This window comes from Ovis aries, chromosome 9, assembly GCF_016772045.2.
Source record: "Ovis aries strain OAR_USU_Benz2616 breed Rambouillet chromosome 9, ARS-UI_Ramb_v3.0, whole genome shotgun sequence".
NCBI lineage: Eukaryota > Metazoa > Chordata > Mammalia > Artiodactyla > Bovidae > Ovis > Ovis aries.
The window spans coordinates 41,941,930-41,969,676 of NC_056062.1; the positions used below are offsets into that span (position 1 = coordinate 41,941,930).

At 37.0% G+C, this 27,747-nt stretch overlaps 1 long non-coding RNA gene across 3 annotated transcripts in view; it reads right to left on the reverse strand.

Moving 5' to 3' along the window:
- The window catches only part of LOC132657175 (uncharacterized), a 426,450-nt gene that overhangs the window by 282,153 nt on the left and 116,550 nt on the right, over positions 1-27,747 (reverse strand). The gene's annotated exons all lie outside the window — the stretch shown is intronic.

Consider the following 27,747-nt stretch of genomic DNA (forward strand, 5'->3'; position numbering starts at 1 on the left):
GAAGAGTCTTCTATTATGATGATAAAAGGCCTGGAAACCATATCATATGATGAACGGCTCAAAGAACTCTACCCACATAATGCTATTGTGAGTATATCTATTAACACTTCTTCCTCTAATTATCTGCTTATATATATGCCTCTCCACCTAGACTGTGAGACTTTTTCAGAAAAGAGAATGTGTTGCTTTCATTTTTGTATCCATACATCTGGACATGTGACCTGATAGATGGTTGATAGTCAATAAATTTTATATTTATTAAAGAAAGTTAGAATAAACCAGAAGAAAATGAGTTAGTTAATTAGTAGATTAGTTCCAAAAAGGTAGATTTGGACTCAACACAGATGTGTGTGCATGCTAAATCATTTTAGTCATATCTGATTCTTTGCAGACAGACTGCCTGTCAGATCCTATGGACTGTAGCCTGCCAAGTTCCTCTCCTGGGATTCTCTCCTAGGAGAATCCATGGGGTTCTCCAGGCAAGAACTCTGGAGTGGGTTGTCATGCCCTCCTCCAGGGGATCTTCCCTACCCAAGGATTGAACCCACATCTCTTCCATCTCCTGCACTGGCAGGTGGATTCTTACCACTAGCACCACCTGGAAAGCTCTCAACACAGGGGAGAACACCAAAAATTTACCCTAAGACAAGAGGTCCACACAAAAGTGAAGAACAAATGTATGAATACTAAGGGAGGTAAGGGGAATGGTGGGATGAAGTGAGAGCCTGGGATTGACATATATGTTACTACTATGTATAAAATAGATAAGTAATGAGAACCTACTGTGTAGCAGAGGGAGCACTGCTCAGTGCTCTGTGGTGGACATGCCCTGCACTGGCAAGCAGGTCCTTTAGCACTAGCACCACTTGAGAAGCCCAACCTAAAAGGCAAGAAAATCCAAAGAGGGGATATACATATACGTATAGCTGATTCACTTTGTTGTACAGCAGAAACTAACACAACATTTAAGGCAACTGTACTCCAAAAAACATTAGTTAAAAAAGAGCAGAAATCTAGCCAATTTGATAATTAGTCAGTAGCTACATAGCCAAAATGGTGCAGTTGGGAAGCGCTGGTTAGGTACAGGGTTCTGTAAGAAGACATTACTGGAAGTTACAGCTCAACTCTGAAGTGCTGTCATTTTCACAGGCACTCTGTATTGACAATGAATTCCATTTCCCTCCCCGTGACCTGTACTGACATATTCTAAATGTTTTTCATACATTATTCTTTACATCTTTCCAAATTGTTTATTCTTCCACAAATTAGTTTTTAATACCTCAAAAGGGGGAAAAAAGGATAAAGCATTCCTGAACTAACTTTGAGAATTAAAAAAAAAAAATCATAGCAGTGCATATATATCCAGCTATGAGAAATGAACACCTGTTAAATATCTAAATATGAACAAATTGCTGCTTTTTATACCTGAATTTGATTTCTTAATCATACAAGCAACTTAAATGCACCTCATAACAATTTTAAAACCTCAAAGAATATAAATCAAAGGACTGCAAGCTTGACTTTTCCAAACACTGCCTTCTAGAAAGGAATTTTCTTAACTGCATCCTTTGTTCCTCATATACACACTGCTATATTAAAAATGGATAACCAACAAGGATCTACTGTATAGCACAGGGAGCTCTGCCCAATATTTTGTAATAACCTAAACTGGAAAACAATTTGAAAAAGAATCAATACGTGTATATGTATAACTGAATCACTTTGCTGCACACCTGAAACTAACACAGCATTGTTCATCAACTATACCCCAGTACAAAATTAAAATGAAAAAAGAGACTTTGAGAAGTTTATATAAATGAAGTGTTACCTCACTGATACAGTACACAGAAGACTGGACTAGAAGTTGAGAGATTAACACTCCCATAAAAAATATTCTGTCCTCTTGAATTCTAAACTGGTCAGACTCATAAATCAGACCTTTTCACTTCAATCCTCAGCACATAAACAAACAGAAATAAATCACAGCATTTAAATCTGGAGAAAGTGAGGGAAAGGGTAGCTTGAATGAAAGCATAAAAATTTAAACAAAGTTGGGAAGTAAGGCAAACATCTTGTTTTGAAAAACAAAGTCCAGAAGCTCAGAACAGAAGGATGTGGATAGCATTCTTTTTGGCTCTCAATGACCAGGAGCAACAGCTAAGGAATTGTTGCTGTGAAGAAGCAGAATAACAGAGAAGTAAAGCAAAAGGGCCCTGCAGATGTGTAGCCCAGGAAAAACAGAGGTCAGTCCCAAGCAGGGAGTTAAAACACAGAGGACCAGACTGATGCTAAATCTAAATCAGATCTGGGAGCCTGAAGGTAAGCTGCTTTTACATAGAGTACGCTCATAAATAATGCTCTCTGCCCTGTTTCCTGCAGGGAGCTAGACAGTTGTCAAGCATAACCTGTTTGAGGCCTTTAGATGAATTCTGTTCTATACCAAAAAGGGAGAAAAGATGCTATGATCAACTCCAATGTGGACACATGCTATGGGCTCTACGTGTGAACAAGAAAGTGCACGGTGTGTTCCCTCCTGCTGATCTGGGGCTTTGAGGAGAGATGGTATGGTATAAGGTGGCACTAAAAAAGACCTCAGATTCACATGATCAGTCAGGGATGATACTCAAAATACTCAGCAGCTGCAATAGCAGGAGCATCTACCAATCAGGACAGATCATCTAAACTTAGGACACCAGCTATGAAAGATATTTTTGTTCAGTTGCTCAGTCATGTCCAACTGTTTGTGACCCCATTGACTGCAGCACACCAGGCTTTCCTGTCTTTCACCATCTCCCGGAGCCTGTTCAAATTCATGTCCATTGAGTCAGTGATGCCTTCCAAACATCTCATCCTCTGTCACCCTCTTCTCCTCCTGCCTTCAATCTTTCCCAGCATCAGGTTCTTTTCCAATGAATCAGCTCTTCGCATCAGGTGGCCAAAGTATTGGAGCTTCAGCATCAGTCCCCGCAATGAATATTCAGGGTTGATTTCCTTTAGGATTGACTGGTTTGATCTCCTTGCAGTCAAAAGGACTCCCAAGGATCTTCTCCAACGACACAGTTTGAAAACATCAGTTCTTCGGTGCTCAGTCATTTGTTCCAACTCTTACATCCATACATGACTACTGGAAAAACCATTGCTTTAACCATATGGACCTTTGTCCATATTTCTCCATCGGCAAAGCAATGTCTCTGCTTTTAATACGCTGTCTATGTTTGTCATAGCTTTTCTTTCAAGGAGCAAGTGTCTTTTAATTTCATGGCTGCAGTCACCATCTGCAGTGATTTTGGAGCCCAAGAAAATAAAGTCCAGTCACTGCTTCCACTTTTTCCCCACCCATCTATTTGCCATGAAGTGATGGGACCAGATGACATGATCTTAGTTTTCTGAATGCTGAGTTTTAAGCCAGCTTTTTCACTCTCCTCTTTCACCTTCATCAAGAGGCTTTTAGTTCCTCTTCGCTTTCTGCTATAGGGTGGTGTCATTTGCATATCTGAGATTATTGATATGAAAGATGTACCAAGGTACAGTCCATACTTTCTGCATATCAGGCCGGCAATCAGCTCAAATACCCAGCTCCTTGGGTGAAGGCCTCCCTTACTTTGACTCCATCTCCTGCTGCCAAAAGGCCTACCATGTCCTGAAAGTTTTTTTAACATTCCAGTGGGCCCCTTGAAAATTAATTTCACTCTGTTTTAGGGAAGGGAGTAAAGTAGATCATACATGGTAGGTGTAAAATAGAATATTATTTTCCCCCAAGTTTTGAAAATGCACAGATTTTATATATATATATATATATATATATATATATATATATATAATAGGGGAATAAATATAGAAATGAGTAAATGTAAGAGAAAGAAGATTATAGAAGCTTTATCAGAAAAGCCAGGTGGAAATGGGAGAAGGAAATGGACAGTTACTTGTCTGTTTGGCTATATGTTTGGTATGTTTTTCTTACTGGACTGGCCTTTAAATTAGTGAATCTGTAAGGACAACAATCATAGCTATTTTAAGAATCCTTGTATCTGTCAGTGCTTAGAACATAGCAAAAGCACAATAAACTTTTCATTCTTTCAATTTTTAACCAGTAAAAACACACAAATACATCCAGCCCACAATTTGAAGAAATATATTTCTGTATGACATGCTGTATATATGCAGTATGACAGATTAATATATACTTTATTTAGGGGTGTTGTGCTGTACTTAGTCGCTCAGTCATGTCCAGCTCTTGGCGACCCCATGGACTGTAGCCCACCACGCTCCTCTGTCCATGGGATTCTCCAGGCAAGAATACTGGAGGGGATTGCCATGCCCTCCTCCAGGGGATCTTCCCGACCCAGTGATCAAACCCAGGTCTCCTGCTTTGCAGGCAGATTCTTAACTATCTGAGCCACCAGGGAAGCCCTTGTTTAGGGGGGTTGTTTAGGGGACTGTTTAGCCCTTGTTTAGGCAGCCGATATGGCAGAGTAGGAAGACCCCGAGTTCACCTCCTGGGCATGCCAAAATCACAGCTATCCACAGAACGGTCACTTACGAGAATGATAAAAACTAGCAGAAAAGATTTTCTACAAATAAATATATAAAGAATAAAGCACAACAAGACCTATAAGAGGGATGGAGATGCCATAGGATCAAGACCCACACTCCAGGGTAGCAACCCAGAAATGAGAGGATAATCACCACTGCAGAGGTTTTTTTCCAAGAAGAGAGGGGCCCAAGCTCCACCAGAGGCTCCTGCATTGAGAAGATAAGCCCCCAGAATGTGTGGCTGTGATGACCAGTGGGGCTTGCTTACAGGAGAGCCAGAGGACTGGCAGAAACCAACACCAGAGGGTGCATGCAAGTCTCATACACTGACTCCCAATACAGAGACTGTAATTTGAACAAAGCCTGGGTTGTACTCACTTGCTAATCTGTCAAAATAATATAAACTTATAATGGGGAGTTTATAATGATACATGCTTACCTCAGGAAACAGGAAAAATTTCCAACAATCTAACCTCACACCTAAAAGAACTACAGTCAGCAACTTAGTAGAGAAAAGGAGATACTTGCTTGAATTTAATCTGAATTTAATCTAAAATGTATTCTATATTTTATGTAGACTATAGAATAAAGGTATATTTCTGTGGTAAGAGAATCTCATAAAACTATTCAAATGACTCATATGCATGAACTATTGAAATAGTAAATTGGATATAATGACTTAAAAAAAGAACTAGAAAAAGAACAAATATACCCCAAAGTTAATAAAAGGAAGGACATAACAAAGATCAGAGCAGAAATAAATGAAATGAATATTTTTTAAAGTATAGAAAAGATCAATGAAACTAGGAGCTAGTTTCTTGAAAACAAAGAAAAATTAATAAACCTTTAGCTAGACTCATTAAGAACAAAAGAGAGAATCCAAATCAATAAAATTAGAAATTAAAGATAAGTTACCGCCAACACCACAGAAATACAAAGGATCACAAGAGATTACTACAAACAAGTACACACCCATAAAACAGACAACCTAGAAGAAATGATTACATCTCTAGAAACATACAGTCTTCCAAAAGTGAATCAGGAAAAAATAGAAAATATGAGCAAACAGATGCTAGTAATGAAACTGAACGCATAATTTGAAAATACTTCCAATAAACAGAAGTCCAAGACCAGACAGCTTCACAGGTGAATTCCACAAAACATTTAAGGACGAGTTAAAACTATTATTCTGAAACTATTCCAAAAAATTGAAGGGGAAGGAATGCTTCCAAACTCATTCTAGGAGACCAGCATTAAAATTGGATAAAGACATCACAAAAAAATTAAAATTCCCAGACAAAATCACTGGTAACCATAGACACAAAAATTCTCAAAAAATATTAACAAAATCAAATTTAAATTATTTAAATTTAATTGGTGTGTTAAAAATATTAACAAACCAAATTTACATTAAAATGATCATATGCCATGATCAAACAGAATTTATCTCAGGGTGTAAGGTGGTTCTATATCTGGAAAGTGATATGATAATCCACATTAACAAACAGAAGAATGAAAATCATATGATCATCTCAATAGATGATGAAAACACTTTTGACAAAACTCAACATCCATTGTGATAAAAACTCTCCAGAAAGCAGACATTCTGACCTTATATGTGTGTATTGAAATAAATAACTTCAGTTCAGTTCAGTTCAGTTCAGTTCAGTCACTCAGTCGTATCCAACTCTTTGTGAAATAAACTTAAAATAATAAAATAAAAATAATGGCAATTTGAATAAGTAGAAAAATTCACCATCATATTGAAAGGTTTTAATACAACTTTTTAAGTAGCTAATTGATCAAAGGGAGAAAATATTGAGAAGGATATAGAAGTTCTGAATGAAATCATTAATGCACTTTATATCCTAAATCATTAGGATATATATATCATTAGGATATAGGTGAAGGAGTGAGGGTGATATATATATCATTAATGCACTATATATCCTAAAACTAGACAGCAAACTGGTTACTCTCACTTGTCACATTTTTTGAAAACTGATCACCAGTTGAGTAATGAATCTTAAAATGTTTCAAGAAATTAATATACAAACCTTATTCTCCAACTAGAGAGAAAATAAGTTAGAAATCAATAACCAAAAGGAATTTATTAAAAGTATTTTTTTCTTTTTAAAGAGCTTGGAAATTAAGGAACACACTTCTAATTAGTGAATGGATCAAATGAATAAATAAAAATTAAGAAAATATTTTGAATGTTAACAAAAATCTGGTGAAACCCTATGAGATACTGCTAAACCGATACCTCAAGGCATAGCTATAGCTTCAAATATTTATAGAAAAAACTGAAAATTAATGAGCTATAAGTCTTACTGAGGATATAGAAAGAAAAACTACATAAAATCAAAAAATGAAGACTAAAGAAGGAAGAAAATAATGAAGAGTAAAAATAGCAACATGGAGAGCAAGCATAGAGTAGAATTATTTAAAAAATGATAATGCTTCATTCCTATGTTGAGTTTATTCCAGCAAAGCAAAGTTATTTAATATTAAAAATGTCAGTTGATATAACTCATCATATCAATGGATTAATGGAGGTAATTCATATGCTCATCTCAATATATACAGAAAAGACATTTGATAAAATGTAATATCCATTTTATGATAAAAGAACTTGAGAATAGAAAAAAAAATTGCCAAGTTGAGTAAATATTACCCAAAACTTGAATTGAATATCATACTTTAAAGTAAATATTAAGTGGTAGAGCCCAGGAGCAGGTAAAAGATGCTCATTTCCACCACTTACATTCAACAACATTCTGGCAATCCTAAACAGTGCAGTAAGGCAAGAAAAGAAATGAAATATATTAGAATTAGAAAGGAAGAACCAAGACTGTTTTAAATCTTTAAATAACAATTTGATATGATTCTTTAGAAAACTATTTACAATCAATGGAAAAGACTATCAGCCTTGCCAGATTTTCAGAAAATAAATATACATATACAGAAGTCAATTGCATGTCCATAAGACAGAATCATATAGTCACTTTAAAAATGCATCAATTACAACAGTATTAAAACGATCAAGTAACAAGAAATAAATTTAACAAAATCTATGCATCATATTCTTAGAAAATTTTTTAATATTATGATAAGCGTTAAAATAGACAACATAATTAAATGTTCATTTATCAGGAGACTAAATAAACTAAGGGCTTCCCTGGTGGCTCAGTGGTAAAGAATTCACCTGCCAATGAAGGTGGGGAAGATCCCCTGGAGAAGGAAATGGCAACCCACTCCAGTATTCTTGCCTGGAAAATCCCATGGACAGAGAAGCCTGGTGAGCTACAGTTCATGTGTTCACAAAATAATTGGATACGAGTTAGCAACTAAACAACAACAATCACCTATGCCTACACAATAATATAATCTTTGGGCTTCCCAGGTGACTCAGTGGCAAAGAATCCACCTGCCAATACAGCAGGCATGGGATCAATTCCTGGGTCCCTGGGTCTGGAAGATCCTCTGAAGGAGGAAATGTCAACGCACTCCAGTATTTTTGCCATGGATAGAGAAGCCTGGCAAACTACCATCCATGGAATCGCAGAGAGGTGGATGCAACTGAGCAACTGAACACTCACTGCATGCGCATATAACCTAAAGATTCTCTCTAAATCGGTTTATAAAGTCAATGATATTTTCAATACTTCGGCTATTTTTTTAAATTAAAATGGACCCTTAACTCATATTTCACCCAAAAATCAATTCCAGGCACATTAAAGATTTAAATGAACTAAACAAGGCAATTTAAAGAAAACTATACAGGAACATAATCCTATGACCTCCCAGTAAAGAAAAATTTCTTAAACAAGAGAAAAAACCCAAGCCGTGAGTGCAATGCCTGATCAATTTGGCTACGTTAAAATTGAGGATGTCCATCTTTAAGACAACTTAGAAAAGTTAATCTATAAGCTACGATGTGAGACAAAAATACATAAACAATCTTAGTCAGCCACCAGCAATCCATATTTCACCTTTATACAAATTGCTGAAGGTTCAGTTCGGTTCACCTCAGTCGCTCAGTCATGTCCGACTCTTTGCAACCCCATGAACCGCAGCACGCCAGGCTTCCCTGCCCATCACCAGATTGCTAAAGGTATCAATACTCAAATTTTTGTGCGTAAAGTCTTCTTTTCATCTCTTAGATGATTAAAGGCACCATCACAAAGTATAACACCCAGTAACTGGAGAATAATGTCCCTCAACAGTAGGAAAACTAGAAGTCTGAAACTGGTGCTGCAAAATGTCACCCTTCTCTCTGTGCAAGACTTTGGAAGGCCCACTCTGACCCTCTTCCAAAGGATGACAAGTCCACAGGATCAAAGAAACACATCCAGCTAGAGAATGTGGTTCCCACCTCATATCATGTTCAGAGGATAACTGGCACTTTACAACACCCTCCAGCTTGCTTCCATAGCATAGTATTTATCCTGACCGAGGTAAGCCTGAGGAATAGTAAAGGAGTGGCTGGTGGTGGAGGCTAGGTGGGTTGGCATGGAGACAGCTTGGACAATATGCGCACACGCCTCTGAACTTCGATGAGAACATAAGGGTCAAGCTGTGGTGGCACAGAGGGGCGTCTGAGAGTTCTAAAGGGAGTCACTATGAAGGTTCCTGTGAAGGACTGTTTGCCCCAAAGTTTGGACAGAAAGTTTTATGTGTTGGTTAGCTTGATTTACGGAGAAAGTACTGGCACCCCACTCCAGTACTGTTGCCTGGAGAATCCCGTGGGCGGAGGAGCCTGGTAGGCTGCAGTCCATGGGGTCACTAAGAGTCGGACACGACTGAGCAACTTCACTTTCACTTTTCACTTGCATGCATTGGAGAAGGAAATGGCAACCCACTCCAGTATTCTTGCCTGGAGAATCCCAGGGACAGGGGAGCCTGGTGGGCTGCCGTCTATGGGGTCGCACAGAGTCGGACATGACTGAAGTGACTTAGCAGCAGCAGCAGCAGCAGTAGCTTGATTTATAAATTTTAAACATTTGGTCATATATTTTACAAGCCTCCATTAGCACTCTTTTCCCAAGCCCTGCAAAGGGCTGATTGTGGAAACAGGCCTGGCTGTGGAAAGCAAAAGGGAACACTTCAAAGGAGAATTATAAGAGTTTATTTTAATCTTTCTGTATAATACAAACTCTTGGGTTAGCCAAAAGATTCATTCAGGGTCTTTTATAATATCCTATGGAAAAACCCAAGTGAACTTTATGGCCAACTTAATACATACTGACCACATTAATGAATTGCATAAAATATATGAATAATAGAAAATGATAGGAGGAAGATTCAATTTTAAAGAATGAAATTGAATAAAATAAAATAATAAAATTGAATAAAATAAATAAAAGAATAAAATTGAAGAAAATAAATAAAAAGAATAAAAATATGAGCCATTAACTTAAATCAGGAATGTGAAATAGAGTTAAGAGAAAAACCGAGGCTCCACTTGACCAATTTTTCAATTTTCATAATCATATAGTCTACAAAGGTTATACTTAGCTTAGAAAAGGTGACTATTTCTTTCTATTCAACACCCTCATTACTTTTTGTAGAAAAAGTAACTTTTCTACTATGGTCTTTTGATCCAGGAGGCTATTTTTTTAAAGGGGCACAAAATAGCTATATTTATTGTGAATTTGTTTAATCATCCCCAGTGTACATTCTAAATCTAGGGATATGTGACAGATAAATAAATACTGCAGAATGGTTCTCCATATTCTAAGAATATAAAAGTCACCAATCAATTTGTGATATATGAGATCCAAGCACAAATGAATGGAAAATATAGCAAATATGGCTGAACTTTTGCCAAAATAAACCCAAGAGAAAACAAAGGAGAAATAATCATAGATGTATCAGCATTGGAAGGGATTTATAAAAATCATCTATTTACAACCCAGGCCCTGACATTCACTATCAAGTGAGCATCATCTACCTATTTGCCCAGAACAGAAGCTTTATTATTTTAGAGATTTGCATAACAGTACTCCTGACTTTTGGTAGGTACTGCGGGGTGAATACATGTTGAGTGAATGAATGAGCAAATAGATTTTTTTTTCACAGTAGGTTCATTTCCTGGTTTTCATTTGTCATCCTTTTATTTATTTTAGGTTACAAGAACATTAACTAAGGCTTCTTAAAGCTGCCAAATTCTCCTCCCTTAATTCTTGAGTTGGAGCATCCTTTCTTTTGTTGTTTTCCACTTAGAGCTTGTTGGTATACCAAATTTCAGAGAGCTTAAAAAGGTTAAATATCAATATGGACAACATTGATATGGCCACCACCACATTTCTCCTTTCTAAATAAAACTATCCTGCATTGGACATAGACTGGCGATTCGATTCTTACATGATGCATGGGGATGACCCAGAGGGATGTTATGGGGAGGGAGGTGGGAGGGGGGTTCATGTTTGGGAACACATGTACACCCATGGTGGATTCATGTCAATGTATGGTAAAACCAATACAGTATTGTAAAGTAAAATAAAGAAAAAATAAAAATTAAAAAAAAATAAAAATAAAAGCCATGTATTAACAACTTTAAAAATAAATAAATAAATAAATAAAACTAGTGTAATTCAATAAATCATTGATAGCATCTTAAATAAGTCTCTCTTTTAGAATTATCTTCTGGATCTTTTATTCCCAATGATTTTACTTAGGAAGTCAAATCTGTACCAAGTTTGATCTTGGAATAACAAATCATAATTTTTAAATACTTCTAAAGGAGAAACATATTAGTAGGGCCTCTGGAACTGGACTACACGATATCTAGCTTGCTTTATTTTCTAATTGCTCTTATTCTGAGTGTTCTTCTGAAGTGTTGCATTGTTTGCCAAGAACTGAAGGTGAAAAGGAAAAATAGAAAGTGCTTCCTTGAAAAAGAACAGAGGAGAAAATTAACTAAAAGAGAAATCCAACCTAGGAATTACTTGGGAAAAAAAGCAATTATGAAGTCATTAGTATTGAATTACCATGAGTCAAAGTTTAAAAAATAGTGAATCTTCAGATTTCTGTAAATAAATGCATAGCAGTATCCTGTTCTGGCAGACCTGAAATATGGGGTAAGTAATTAACCTTCAGGTTGTCAGAATTGATACACAGTCATCATCATTGTATCTCCAATGGTATAAAGCCCAAAGGAAAGCATAATTCTTGTTGCTGTCACTCTCATTTGTGGCCCCAAATCACACAGAGAAAGTTTTTTCTGCTTCTTTTTCAGTGCAGAATGCTGCCTATGAAATTGATTTTTGTAGAATAATAAGACAGCTGAAATGCCTTCTGAATGATAACATTGCAGAGGCCAGCTTTAGGTATCACATCACTGCATGCTGAAATTCAATTCATATGTTCTGCTGATCAGTTGAGACATTTTCTAAATTCTTATGGTTGGTTGACACACATTCAAAGTAATTATCATGAGATTCTTAGGAATACTAAACTGATAACTGACCTCCAGCATATGAGTTACAAGTTTTAAGCATCAGTTCTCACCATATGTATTTCTCAGCTTTAAATGATTTTTTAAAAATTATAAATCCCCAAATTATCTTTATAAACTTGCTGTTCACCCTGGGTACAGAGAGGACTGGATAAATGAAATCTCAGTATTTACTGGGAATAAACCATCAGTTGTCTGGGCAAGACATATAAGATATTTATGTCATTTGCTTAATTTACACAAACTGTGAAATGAACATTTTCCTCTACAGACTTCATGAATTTTCTGAGCACTCATTTTCTTCATTTAAACCAACTTTTTAAATCCAACTGCAATCCTTCCATAGACCTACACAGAAACATGCTACTATTTGTTACATTAAAATTACTAGTACAATCTTCATGGCTTTGTCTTACGCATTAATATATGCATAGTGATTAAGCTAAATAAATCAGCACAAAAAAGCTTTACTTCTTAGGACAACTGTGTCCACTTCACAGAATCAGTAATGTATTATCAGTATGTCTAACGGGGCTTTCTGCCTAAACACTGGTTCTACTCCTTCTTTTCAAAAAGAGCATAGGAAAGGTTGTTTGTTCATTTTTCATTAAAATATTTAAGTCTAGCATCATTTTTTTCCTAAGTGACGTTCCATTTTAAGATACTTCAGACACAACGACCCCACCAAAGTATACAGTATCATAATAGAAAGTGAAGGTTTAGTAATAAATGCAATATGGAACATTATTTTAAGGTTTTTGATAAGTCAACATTTTAAAATTTTTATTTCTTCTTTGGAAGATAACAAGAGCCACATATTTGATTCAAAAAATGATTTGAGGGTAAGAAAAGGCTTGTTTTATCTTGCCTGGTAATAGATTTTTTTTCTTTTCCTGAATTCTCTGCGTGAATAACAAGAGTGGCAGCCATTTTTCTCCCAGCTCAACATCAAAACCCCTTTCATCTGCTGTCTAAATGCAAACAAAGCAAACCTTCCACCAGGCCTTTCTTTCCAGATAAATTAAAACTCTCATGTCCTGGGGCCTAAATCAAGCCTACAGGCCTTCCCTAGATAAATCCGCTCTCAACCTGAAATCTTCTTGCCACACGTGCTCCTTGTAAGATAATTTTGCAGTAGCTAATCAATAATGCAACAGTAAATTGCATTTAAATAAACATTAGCAGCCCCTCTTAATGAATAAACCCTCATCTGCAATTTGTCAAAGTCAGAAATACTGGACTCTTTTGATATTCATTGGAATATTGGAAATTGGAGCTTTGACAGGTTTTATGTACATTGCAATCACCATTGTGTGTATGTGTATGTGTGCACTAAAAAAAGGCTTATTTTTATATATTCTGGACTGAATATAGTGGAACATACAGCAGGTTTCTAGACTGGAATTCATATGTCTGCTACCACCCTGGTTAAAAATATATTGAGATAATCCTGCTTTCCATTGCAAATTACGAGGCAACCAAGTTGTATGTACCTCATTTGAATTTTCTGACTTTAGATGAAAAAAAAAAAGTAGAAATCTTACTCTGAAATGATAATGAGAAGGAAAACTACTTGATTTGATATTATGTGTATCATCATTTTTATATTTCACAGAAGAAAGTCATTATTATTAAGGAATTCTGAAATAATTATAGAAATTATAGAATCATTGACCTGCAGACCTAATATTTTTAATATACAAAGATACTTTTCTAAAAATTTTATTTTTAGGTAGATTATGAATGTTATAATGGGCTTAATAAGTACAACTCCTTAACATTCATTTCTATTGTTCTACAGAATGCTTCATTTAAAAAAGTAAATGACTATTATTTTCAAATGCTTTAAAAGGACCAAAAGTATTAAGATATACCTTTGATTGTAACCTGTAAGAAAGAATGGAAGACTCTATCTATGTGGTGTCATATTTTGGAAACTTTAAGTTTTTCCAAAATTTTTTAGAAAAATTAAATTTTCCAAATTTAATATCATTTTCTGGATCTTAAATGTATATATTTCAGAGATCCTAACTAGAACAGTCACTTCTAGTCAAAATGAATCCCATTTTAAAGCTATGAAAATAAATAGCACTTTCTATTTTATAGGAATTTCAGAGCATTTAGTGTGCGAACAAAGCAGAATAATACTATGACATAAAGATTTGCTTGAAGAAAGAAACTATTCTGTAGAGTATCATTAGAATTAAAGCCATTCTTAATCTATATATTATCTACATAATGCTATGGGAGTAGAAAAGGAATTATTATTTTTTACAGATGGAAACTTTGGGTGTCCAAGAACTACCTGTCAATTAGTTAGGGCTACACCCAAGAATTAGTGTTCAAAGAGGCCAATCAGTGTCTATGCCATTTTCTCAGTTCACATACCAAATGGACATTCAAAGATGTCATCAAAATAGACTGATTAAAAAAAATTAAAGCTGAGAATGCATAGGTAAATCAAGAGGGTTGTTTTGACCCCTTAAAAATACCCTTTGAAATAGTCACACTTTCATACATCTAATCATTGGTAAGGACATGTCTAAATGACATGTTCAAAAAGATTTAATTTAAATATGAGAAAATGATGAGTGCTCTAATTTGTTAACCTTTCTCTCTGTCTCAACTCATAATGACAGGTATTTTAATGTACACCACAGAGACCTCAGTGGCATTCAACATGCCAGGCATCAAGAGGCACACCTACTGCAAGCACCAAGCACCAGGTGAACATCCACTGATGATTATCTCACTCAAAGTTTCGGAGTCAATGGAGATGCAAAACCAAGATAGGCTCCTCCATCCGTGGGTTTTTCCAGGCAAGCATACTGGAGTGGGTTGCCGTTTCCTTCTCCAGGAGATCTTCCCGACCCAGGAAATGAATGCGGGTCTCCCGCAGTTCAGTTGTAGGCAGACGCTTTACCATCTTACCCATCAGGGAAGTAAGAAGACCTTACTTTGGAATATTTATGGAATCTAGAAAAATAGTACTGATGAACCTATTTGCAGGGCAAGAATAGAGATGCAGATGTGCAGAACAGACTGTGGACACAACACAGGAAAAGAAGAAGGAGGGACGGATTGAAAGAGTAGCATTGACATACATACATTACCATGTGTAAAGTGGTAGTGGAAAGCTGCTGTATAGCACAGGGAGCTCAGCTCGTGCTCTGTGACGAACTAGACGGGTGGGACGGGAGGTGGGTGGGAGGGAGGACCAAGAGGGAAGGGATCACTTCACTTCAGTTCAGTCACTCAGTCATGTACAACTCGTTGCTACCCCATGAACTGCAGCATACCAGGCCTCCCTGTCCATCACCAACTCCAAGAATTCACTAAAACTCACGTCCATCGCGTGGGTGATGCCATCCAGCCATCTCATCCTCTGCCGTCCCCTTCTCCTCCTGCCATCAATCCCTCCCAGCATCAGAGTCCTTTCCAATGAATCAAATCTTTGCATGAGGTGGCCAAAGTACTGGAGTTTCAGCTTTAGCATCATTCCTTCCAAAGAACACCCAGGACTGATCTCCTTTAGAATAGACTGGTTGCATCTCCTTGCAGTCCAAGGGACTCTCAAGGGTCTTCTCCAACACCACAGTTCAAAAGCATCAATTCTTCGGCACTCAGCCCTCTTCACAGTCCATCTCTCACATCCATACATGACTACTGGAAAAACCATAGCCTTGACTAGACGGACCTTTGTTGGCAAAGTAATGTCTCTGCTTTTGAATATGCTATCTAGGTTGGTCATAACTTTTCTTCCAAGGAGTAAGCATCTTTTAACTTCATGGCTGCAATCACCATCTGCCGTGATTTTGGAGCCCAGAAAAATAAAGTCTGACACTGTTTCCACTGTTTCCCCATCTAATTCCCATGAAGTGATGGGACCAGATGCCATGAGCTTCATTTTCTGAATGTTGAGCTTTAAGCCAACTTTTTCACTCTCCTCTTTCACTTTCATCAAGAGGCTTTTTAGTTCCTCTTCACTTTCTGCCATAAGGGTGGTGTCATCTGCATATCTGAGGTTATTGATATTTCTCCTGGCAGTCTTGATTCCAGCTTGTGTTTCTTCCAGGCCAGCGTTTCTCAAGATGTACTCTGCATAGAAGTTAAATAAGCAGGGTGACAATATACAGCCTTGACATACTCCTTTTTCTATTTGGAACCAGTCTGTTGTTCCATGTCCAGTCCTAACTGTTGCTTCCTGATTTGCACACAAGTTTCTCAAGAGGCAGGTCAGGTGATCTGGTATTCCCATCTCTTTCAGAATTTTACACAGTTTATTGTGATCCACACAGTCAAAGGCTTTGGCATAGTCAATAAAGCAGAAATAGATGTTTTTCTGGAACTCTCTTGCTTTTTTGATGATCCAGAGGATGTTGGCAATTTGATCTCTGGTTCCTCTGCCTTTTCTAAAACCAGCTTGAACATCTGGAAGTTCATGGTTCACATATTGCTGAAGCCTGGCTTGGAGAATTTTGAGCATTACTTTACTAGCATGTGAGATGAGTGCAATTGTGCAGTAGTTTGAGCATTCTTTTGCATTGCCTTTCTTTGGGATTGGAATGAAAACTGACCTTTTCCAGTCCTGGGGCCACTGCTGAGTTTTCCAAATTTGCTGGCATATTGAGTGCAGCACTTTCACAGCATCATCTTTCAGGATTTGAAACAGCTCAACTGGAATTCCGTCACCTCCACTAGCTTTGTTCATAGTGATGCTTTCTAAGGCCCACTTGACTTCACATTCCAGGATGTCTGGCTCTAGGTGAGTGATCACACCATCATGATTATCTGGGTCATGAAGTTCTTTTTTGTACAGTTCTGTGTATTCTTGCCACCTCTTCTTAATATCTTCTGCTTCTGTTAGGTCCATAGCATTTCTGTCCTTTATCGAGCCCATCTTTGCATGAAATATTCCCTTGGTATCTCTAATTTTCTTGAAGAGATCTCTAGTGTTTCCCATTCTGTTGTTTTCCTCTATTTCTTTGCATTGATCGCTGAGGGAAGGGATAGATGTGTACATATAGCTGATTCACACTTCATTGTAGAGCAGAAACAAACACATTGTAAATGATTATAATTCAACTAAAAGATAATTTTAAAAACTCCTAGATCCAAACTTCTCTCTGTTACATCAGTAGATCCCCAAAGCAAAACTATATAATAAAACTTCAACAGTGTCATGGTTCACCCACCACACGATGGCAATTGTCTTTCTAGTATCTGTTGAGATAAAACAAAGACAGAATGCTATATAATTTAGTAGCACTCTTAATTTAGTTATATCTTATTAAGCACATCAGAATCTACATTCATTTGAAAAAAGTAACAGCTTCATTAATTCAGCCGAGTAGGTGAGCACGGCTGTAGCCCATTCAAAATTCTCTTCAGAGTTCTCTCACAGTTTTCACCATCCACACATCATGGCACAAACCTGATAATTTGTTTGGGCTTTGGTCTACTTCATTTGAGGCACTATCAACAGTTTCCTTTAAAATAGTCGAAGGGCAAAGGTAACTTGGATATCGATATTGGCTCAACCACCGATATCAATTCTTAATGCACTGGGAGGAGATTTAAGAGTTCATAAGGCCAGCTAGGGGCTTCCCTGGTGGCTCAGATGGTAAAGAATCTGCCTGCAATGCAGGAGACCCAGGTTCGATCACTGGGTCCAGAAGATCCCCTGAAGAAGAAAATGGCAACCCATTCCAGTATTCTTGCCTGGAGAATTCCACAGACAGAGGAGCCTGGCAGGCTACAGTCCATGGGGTCAAAAAGGGTTGGACATGACTGAGTGACCAATGCCTTCACCAAGACCAGCTGTACCAGTTGTATGAAACCTAAAATGAGGCCAGAGTTTGGCATTTACCCTGAGATTTCCATTAAACATTTTCACTCATCCCCTCCCCCCTCAAAAGACTCTCAACCTAGAGCGTGTGTGTGTGTGTGTGTGTGTGTGTGTATGTGTGTGTGTGTGTGTGTGTGTGTGTTCTTCGCTCAGTCATGTCTAACGCTTTCAACCCCATGGATTGTATAGCCTGCTAGGCTCCTCTGTCCATGGGGATTCTTAGAGGATACCTAAAGATTGGCCAAGTAGTTCGATAGGGAAGGAAAGACACATTTCAATTAAACATTCACCATAGGCAGTGGATCACAGACCTTTTATGATATGATATAGGTATGACTATAGGGAAACAATCTTAGCAGATTTTAGTTTTTCCTTAATGACACAGTCATTAAACACAAAAGCAAGATCCTAACCAACCCAGCTTTGCCTGACTCTAAATTCTACGGTCTTTCAACTATACCATGCTGATCAACAAATTCATCCATAAGGCTCTTTAGGGGTAGCATTTGAAGCCTACCCTCAGTTCTCTTAAATCAAAGCCAACCCAACTGGAGTCACAGTTGGGTGATTTCAATAAAGGTGTGTAACTAATTCTTCCTAGAGCAATGGGAAGAATCCCCCGAGGACTGTCAAGGATAGATTACAGGATTCTGCTGAGAGTTAAAGACTCGGCCTCCTATACCAAGTTCAGTAATTGAATGTCTTGGATGAACTCACTTAACTTTTGGGTGCTGCAATTTCCCCAACTATGAAATGAGAATTACCAAATGAAAATTTTGGATCTTCAAGCCTCCACTAGGTAATATAGAGAAGTTTCTCTGTATCAAATTTCAAATATCTGAAAGACATTTAAAGAAAAATATAAGGCAAAAAAGCAGATTAAAATGGCATAAATTTTGGAGAGGTACAGTATTGCAAAATTTGATTTAAAGGTAAGGACTCTGTTCTGAGGTGAGCGTTATAATTAATTTTTCATTTGGACTAAACCGCTTTGTTCCTCTAATCCAAATTAAAATGAGGGCATATTTAATATATTTAAATTACCAAGAAGAAAATAAAAATTGCAACCAAAAATGTATATATTTATTACTTTTTGATCAATAAAGTTTTTATTTCTGGAAATGTGATAGTATAACCAGATATATAAATTTTGTAGTTTAAATTCTGAAATAGAAGCAACTTTAAACATACAGTACAAAAAACAATTGTAAATGTTATTTAATTCTGATGGAATTGGCACTTCATATTATTGGTTTCTGTAGAAATTGAAGCAATAATAAATAATCTCAGAACTAAGAAAAGGACTGCTAATGCGTAGATGGTCTCAGAAGACAGTCTGTATATATTTACCCTTAGAAAATTAACTTTATCATCCTCCCAAGTCCTTTGAGCAGGAGAAAGGAGTTTCTCTCCTCTCTGCTTTGATTTTCTTCCATGAGTATATTTACCATGGCTTTTGTGTCAGAATTACTAGATACAGTAATTGTAGTTGTACTCGAGGCTAGCAAATCAACATTGCTACGAGTGACAAGACAAAACAATTATCAATGGAAATGTTACATTCTCAAATAGAATATTTTTAAATATAATAGCTGTTTATTTCTTGTAAAACACTACTAAACACAGTAATGAGAAATTTTTGAAATTCAGGTAATTTTTCAAACATACAGAATTTCTGAAAGCATCGAACATGTCACGTATCCCTTCAGTCCAGGTCAGTTCAGTCGTTCAATCATGTCTGACTCTTTATGACCCCATGAACTGCAGCACGCCAGGCTTCCCTGTCCATCATGAACTCCCGGAGTTCACTCAGACTCACGTCCATAGAGGCAGTGATGCCATCCTGCCATCTCATCCTCTGTCGTCCCCTTCTCCTCCTGCCCCCAATCCCTCCCAGCATCAGAGTCTTTTCCAATGAGCCAACTCTTCGCATGAGGTGGCCAAAGTACTGGGTTTCAGCTTTAGCATCATTCCTTCCAAAGAAATCCCAGGGCTGATCTCCTTCAGAATGGACTGGTTGCATCTCCTTGCAGTCCAAGGGACTCTCAAGGGTCTTCTCCAACACCACAGTTCAAAAGCATCAGTTTTTCGGCACTCAGCCTTCTTCACAGTTCAAATCTCACATCCATACATGACCACCGGAAAAACCATAGCCTTGACTAGACGGACATTTGTTGGCAAAGTAATGTCTCTGCTTTTGAATATGCTATCTAGGTTGGTCATAACTTTTCTTCCAAGGAGTAAGCATCTTTTAACTTCATGGCTGCACCTTCTGCAGCGATTTTGAAGCCCCCCAAAATAAAGTCTGACACTGTTCCCACTGTTTCCCCATCTATTTGCCATGAAGTGATGGGACCAGATGCCATGATCTTCATTTTCTGAATGTTGAGCTTTAAGCCAACTTTTTCACTCTCCTCTTTCACTTTCATCAAGAGGCTTTTTAGTTCCTCTTTTCTGCCATAAGGGTGGTGTCATCTGCATATCTGAGGTTATTGATATTTCTCCCGGCAATCTTGATTCCAGCTTGTGCTTCTTCCAGCCCAGTGTTTCTCAAGATGTACTCTGCATAGAAGTTAAATAAGCAGGGTGACAATATACAGCCTTGACATATTCCTTTTCCTATTTGGAACCAGTCTGTTGTTCCATGTCCAGTCCTAACTGTTGCTTCCTGACCTGCACATAGGTTTTTCAAGAGGCAGATCAGGTGGTCTGGTATTCCCATCTCTCTCAGAATTTTCCACAGTTTATTGTGATCCACACAGTCAAAGGCTTTGGCATAGTCAATAAAGCAGAAATAGATGTTTTATTGGAACTCTCTTGCTTTTTCTATGATCCAGTGGATGTTGGCAATTTGATCTCTGGTTCCTCTGCCTTTTCTAAAACCAACTTGAACATCTGGAAGTTCATGGTTCACGTATTGCTGAAGTCTGGCTTGGAGAATTTTGAGCATTACTTTACTAGTGTGTGGATGAGTGCAATTGTGCGGTAGTTTGAGCATTCTTTGGCATTGCCTTTCTTTGGGATTGGAATGAAAACTGACCTTTTCCAGTCCTGGGGCCACTGCTGAGTTTTCCAAATTTGCTGGCATATTGAGTGCAGCACTTTCACAGCATCATCTTTCAGGATTTGAAACAGCTCAACTGGAATTCCATCACCTCCACTAGCTTTGTTCATAGTGATGCTTTCTAAGGCCCACTTGACTTCACATTCCAGGATGTCTGGCTCTAGGTGAGTGATCACACTATCGTGATTATCTTGGTCTTGAAGATCTCTTTTGTACAGTTCTTCTGTGTATTCTTGCCACCTCTTCTTAATATCTTCTGCTTCTGTTAGGTCCATAGCATTTCTTCCTTTATTGAGCCCATTTTTGCATGAAATGTTCCCTTGGTATCTCTAATTTTCTTGAAGAGATCTCTAGTCTTTCCCATTCTGTTGTTTTCCTCTATTTCTTTGCATTGATCGCTTAGTGCATTTTAATCTGCCAGACATCTTGGTGAATCTAGTTAAGTATGTGTGTCTGTATGTTAGTCGCTCAGTCATATCCAACTCTTTGCAATCCCATGAACTGTAGCTCATCAGGCTCCTCTGTCCATGGGATTTCTACAGGCAAGAAAACTGGAGGGGGTAGCCATTCCCTTCTCCAGGGGACCTTCCCAACCCAGGGATCAAATTCAGGTCTCCAGCACTGCAAGCAGCTTCTTTACCATCTGTGCCACTGGGGCGCTGAGTGTGTCATGGAGCCCTTAGTGCATTTTAATCTCCCATACACCTTGGTTAATTTAGTTAAATCCCACCTCAAGTGTGCCTTCTTGCTCAAGTTTTCTTACACCCTTTTGGGGAGATGCAGGCACTTGGTGGCCAGAGTCCTTGGTAAAGAGCAAAAGAGTGCTTGGGAGTCTCTTAGGTGCCTTTCAAGAACAGCTGGGGAGGCTCTGGCCATGAAATGGAATAGGATAGCTGGCAGGACGTATCTTCTCCTTTGTTGGTTTTTTTGTTGTTGATTTTTTTCTCTATGTGGGGTGACATTCCCTCCCTCAAATCACCCTTTTCTTGAAATCCTTTCGAATCCTCTCATAAAGCCTGCCTCCTGAGTGGAACAGAACTTTTCTACCCCACCAGAAACACCAAGGAGCCAAGAACTCTGTTTCTACCTTATTTTATATATATATATATATATATATATATATATATATATATATATATGTTCTGAAGCTTATGCACCCAAATTCCCATGGACTATCCTGATGATTCTGATAGCCTTTCTATAGGTTCTATATATGGCTTCTAAGCTGTCCTTTCCACCATGTCACCTGCCCTTAAAATGTCCAGATAGATAAATATGGAATTTAGAAAGCAAAAGCAATGAATGGGAGTATTTCGAAAGGAATAAAATACTCTTCTTCTTGGGAAACATTCTCTATTAATTCAGTAAGCAGTTAAAAAGGAAAAGGTGGCTACTTCTGGAGATTCATTTTGAAAATAATTGCTTTTCTTTTTTCTATTTTTTAATACACATCACTCTGAAAACTGTGAATACCAAGTTTTGTGAATCATTTTTATTTTACATGAGACAGGGTCACACTTCATCACTGGTTTTGCTGGTGAATCACTCATTAGCCAAGTATTTTGTTAAGGAATTGGTATCTATTAAATATATCTTTGTAATAGTTTGTATTATCCTTTAGGGTCATGTGTATGTGCTCAGTTACTCAGCCGTGTCCGACTCTTCGCAACTCCATGGACTGTAGCCCACCGGGCTCCTCTGTCCAGGGTATTTCCCAGGCAAGAATACTAGAGTGGGTTGCCATTTCTTTCTCCAAGGGCTCTTCCTGGACCCAGGGATCAAACCTGCATCTCTTGCATCTCCTGCATTGACAGGCAGATTCTTTACCAGTATGGAACCACAGGCCTGTTTATTTAGGCAGGGTCTCTCAGGGGAGAGGAACATCCCCGTTCAAGGGTTCTTTTGCACAGTAATGATAAAAAAAAAAAAAAAAAAAAAACTAAGAACAACCAGCACACAGAATGATGGCATTTCTTTCTTTAAACAACACTAGGCACAGATTATCATATCTCTTTCAATTTTCTGAAAAAGTATTGGGGGTTAAAAAAAAAACAAAACTACAACTAATGAGAACATTCAATAAGAAAAGCTTGACCTTTGATCATACTATTTCACCTCGCTGGACCTCTGCTTTCCTCATAGGAGAAATAAGAAAGCTGGATGAAATGATTTTTATCGCCCATTTCTGATTAAGAGACGGGTCTCCTCCAAAGCGTCAGAAATGATTCCTTTTGTTACGTGGCCTTAGGAAACATGTCCCTGTATGTAATTAATACAGCATCTGAATGGTCTTTCTCAACCTTTGAATGATAATATACTAAAATCTTAAAGGCATTTGTAATTTAGGAGAGTTCAAGTAAGTTCGCAGCTTCAAGGAAGCTTCTGCGTAATATTTCCAAAAGAAAATTAGGGTGGGGGGATTCATTACTTTCCCCAGCTATTAAAGGCAGGCATCTGCTCTTAGCTGTAGCAGTGGAGTTTCACACCTATCTGAGATATAGATTTTCAGATCTGTGTTACAGTGCCTTACACATGACCTCTGACATTCTATTAGGATGCCTTTGGAATTAGACTCATAGAACAAAGATATGGTTCTAATTTATTCATTGCTTTTTTAAAAAATGAGAGAAAGAAAAGAAAAACCTTTGGTTGGTAGAGAGGTCTAGAAATAATTTCAAATCAGATACTCCTTTTTATCTTTAATAATGGTTTCTCCTTGAACCATAAGCTTTAGTGTATCTAGGATGTCCTGAGGTTACCAGGATACAAAATTTCCTCTAAGCCAATTAGATCTCCCAATCCTGATTAACAGAAAGAGGTCAGACACTAAGAGCCTTCTTTATCTAGTTCTACAAACATGTTAAGATTAACTAATATATATGTTTACTTTTACAGAACCACAAATTTGCTTATTTTATTAAGTAAATTTATTACAAGTCCTATAGGAAAAGAACTACAAAAAGTTTTCCTTTATCAAAATGTAGAGTAAAAATACAAAGTGTTCGAGAAATGCTTTTTTGTTTTTCTAAGATTTAACATGCTTATTCTTCATATAAAGGTATAAATAGGCAACATTCTTTTATGAGGTTTAAATAAAGTTTTTAAATTATCTGTGAATGTAAACATTTTGATATACTTGCAAAATTCTGTATAGCTGTCAAAATAGGCTATTTCACATAGTAAACAATATAGGAGTTAAAAAAAAAATCCACTACATTTTCAAGTATACCTTCACAAATATACAAGCAGCAAGATGATGAAATCTGAGCAACAAGACCTATTTGGCTGCATGGACTAGTTGACGTTCTTGAGCCTTCCACAGCAAGGTCTTCCTAAGTTAACTTAAAGGCTTCCCAAGTACTTTAGTTACTTCACTAATTGCTTCCTTTATTTCCCCCTTTCTCTCTTTAGCATCACAGTTTCTGAGAGGATAAGCCAGCTCAAACTGGGCACTGGAAATTCTGTTGGTACCAGCACTTAAACAAGGATTAAGAAATGTGTCAGTGAAGGAAAAAGAAAAGACTAAAATATACAAACTGAACTTTCTTCAAGTAATGCAGCTATACCTCTTGTGTGAATCACCTAAGAATAATGTGAAGGATACTGTGGATGACTTGTTTAGCCAATAAACAAAAACAAGGTAATGAAATCCACTCGCCACTGCTCTAATTGTGATGATGTCACAAAGAAGAAAAGGAACCTCACTGGTTCTCCTGCAGACTGAGGCGTCATGACGTCAGCAAAAGGCCTCCAGTAATTTATAGCATCTTGTTTACTCTGGAGCCATTTGATATGTATTAATACATGCAGCAGCAGCTGTCTCTTTTACCAGGGAAGTGTGCTCACATGAGCTCTTTCACCCAAACTGAGAACATAAGCACACTCTAATAGCAAAAGAGGCAGCTGCTGTTGCATGAATTAATGTATTATAAGTTACTCTCTCATTTGTTATTCTTTTTAAATCCCATTCTATTTTAAAAATAAAAATGCTCAAGGTTTGAAAAGAAATGAAAATTCTACAGAGAACTCATATGCTGATAGAGACCATGAAGAAAATCTTGTCATTTTTAAAAAAATGTTTTTAAGGATAATTCATTTGTATACCAAATTTTTTTTAAAAATTAAAGTGTTTATTATTTTTAGAATGCAGGCATCTGGTGTCTTTTAAGTGCTCAAAGCAGAGAAGAAAAGGGGGTTTCCTGATTCTAGTTCTGATGCAAGACTGAGAGGGGATATATGCTCAATAGATTAAGACCAGAAATTAGCATTAGTATTTACTCCAATCACTTTCTCAGCATAAAAATACTATTTTGTAAATACTTAGATGATTATTAAAATTGATTCTAAATCTATTTATATGTTGGAAATAGCTAAATTTAATATCTATACTTGTAACTATTCTAAGGATTTTAATAACCTAGGGATTCCTAACTCGGAGTATAACACCTACACTGCAGCCAGGGTTAAAGAGGTTTTTTTACATTATCTGTCTTTAGGTCATTATATAGCTCAGCTATATCTATATATTCTATTTTATGGCATACAAAATTATTAATAGCAAAAGCAATTAATACAATGAAATTCCAACATTTCTAAATAATTAAAATGTTTATGATGATAGAAAGTTTTGTTTTGTTTGGAGTTGGTGTAGTTTAACTTATTGGTGTAGTTCATTTGTTGTTTTAATAAACTGGTTTTCAGAAAGCTGGGAGAGAAATTCTTTTTAGACAAATGGAGAGTTTAGTTCAATTTCCTTGATTCCTTTCAATTCCATTTTATAATTTCCTGTTCTTCTCAGTACTAAGGTTACATTTCCATTTTGTAAATATTGTACTGTGTAAATCTTGGCCTTCTAATTTTATGCATTAATTTATCATTGTAAAATATCTTCAAATGAGTTTTCTGTTTATCTAGGAATTTCAAGTATTTAATATCTTTTTTATGTTATGCAAGCTCTGTTAACAATATGGCTCACTATTTAATTCAGAAAGAATTTAGAAGATGTGAGGTTTGTAACAGAAAGTGATATAGTTACCTAATTAGTTCATTTACATGCTGACCTTTTAAACTAGTGAAGTTTCATAAACCTGACTTGTGGTTCTAACTACTGCACAAAAACCATCTTGGAGATGGGATAGAAAACCAGGTAAGATTGATAAAGAAATACTGATGATAAACTAATGGGACAACAAAATTAAAGTCATGTACTACCATCTCAATGAATTATGTGACGTCACCTTAGAAGATGATTTTTTTATAAGAACTTTTAAGAGCAGCCAGTCAACCAACTGGACCTTTCTATTTGCTTACTTTTAATAAAAGTGGAAAATACCCATCCAAGTTATAGTAGGATTTCATGTTAAATCATATCTAAATTTCTTGAATTGTAAACAAGCACTCTGAATTCACTATCTTCTCAATATTCCTCTGCAAGGACACTACTCAAAATTCAAAATCTTACAGAAAATTTAAACATCCTCACTTTTAAAAACTGGTACAATCTTACATTATTTGAAAAAAGACAAAATAAATTTTGCAGTAGATCTGCAGGAAAATGATATGGACAGATAAGAGAAAGTGAAAGTGAATGTGAAGTTGCTCAATCACGTCTGACTGTTTGTGAACCCCATGGACTGTAGCCTACCAGGTTCATCCATCCATGGGATTTTCCAGGCAAGAATAGTAGAGTGGGTTGCCACTTCCTTCTCAAGGAGATCTTCCCAACAAAGCTTAAATGAATTCCCTTTTCTGAATTACCAAGAACGGTTAGATTAAGCCACCCCTCAAAATGCATGAGGCTTCCCAGGTGGCACTAGTGGTGATGAATCTGCCTGCCAATGCAGGATGATGCAGGAGACACAGGTTCAACCCTGGGTGGGGAAGATTCCCAAAGGAGGAAATAGCAACCCACACCAGTATTTTTTTTTTAATTTTTTATTGAAGGATAATTGCTTTACAGAATTTTGCCGTTTTCTGTCAAAGCTCAACATGAATCAGCCATAGGTATACATATATCCCCTCCCTTTTGAAACTCCCTTCCATCTCCCTCCCCATCCCACCCCTCTAGGTTGGTATAGAGCCCTTGTTTGAATTTCCTGAGCCATACAGCAAATTCCCTTTGGCTATCTATTTTACATATGGTAATGTAAGTTTCCATGTTACTCTTTTCATACAGCTCACCCTCTCCTCCCCTCTTCCCATGTCCAGAAGTCTATTCTCTATGTCTGTTTCTCCATTGTTGCCCTGAAAATAAACTCTTCAGTACCATTCTTATAGATTCCATATATATGTGTTAGAATATGGTATTTATCTTTCTCTTTCTGACTCACTTCACTCTGTATAATATGTTCTAGGTTCATCCACCTCATTAGAACTGACTCAAATGTGTTCCTTTTTATGGCTGATTAATATTCCATTGTGTATATATACCACAACTTATTTATCCATTCATCTGTTGATGGACATCTAAGTTGCTTCCATATTCTAGCTGTTGTACATAGTGCTAAAAGGAACAATGGGATACATGCGTCTCTTTCAATTTTGGTTTCCTCCGGGTATACGTCTAAGTGTGGGATTTCTGAGTCATATGGTGGTTTTATTCCTAGTTTTTTAATGAATTTCCATACTGTCTTCCATAGTGGCTGTATCAATCTACATTCCCGCCAACAGTGCAAGAGTGTTCCCTTTTCTCCACACCCTTTCCAGCATTTATTGTTTGTAGATTTTTTTTTTTTTTTTTGATGAGGGCCATTCTGATCGGTGTGAGATGATATCTCATTGTAGTTTCGATTTGCATTTCTCTAATAATGAGCAATGTTGAGCATCTTTTCATGTGTTTGT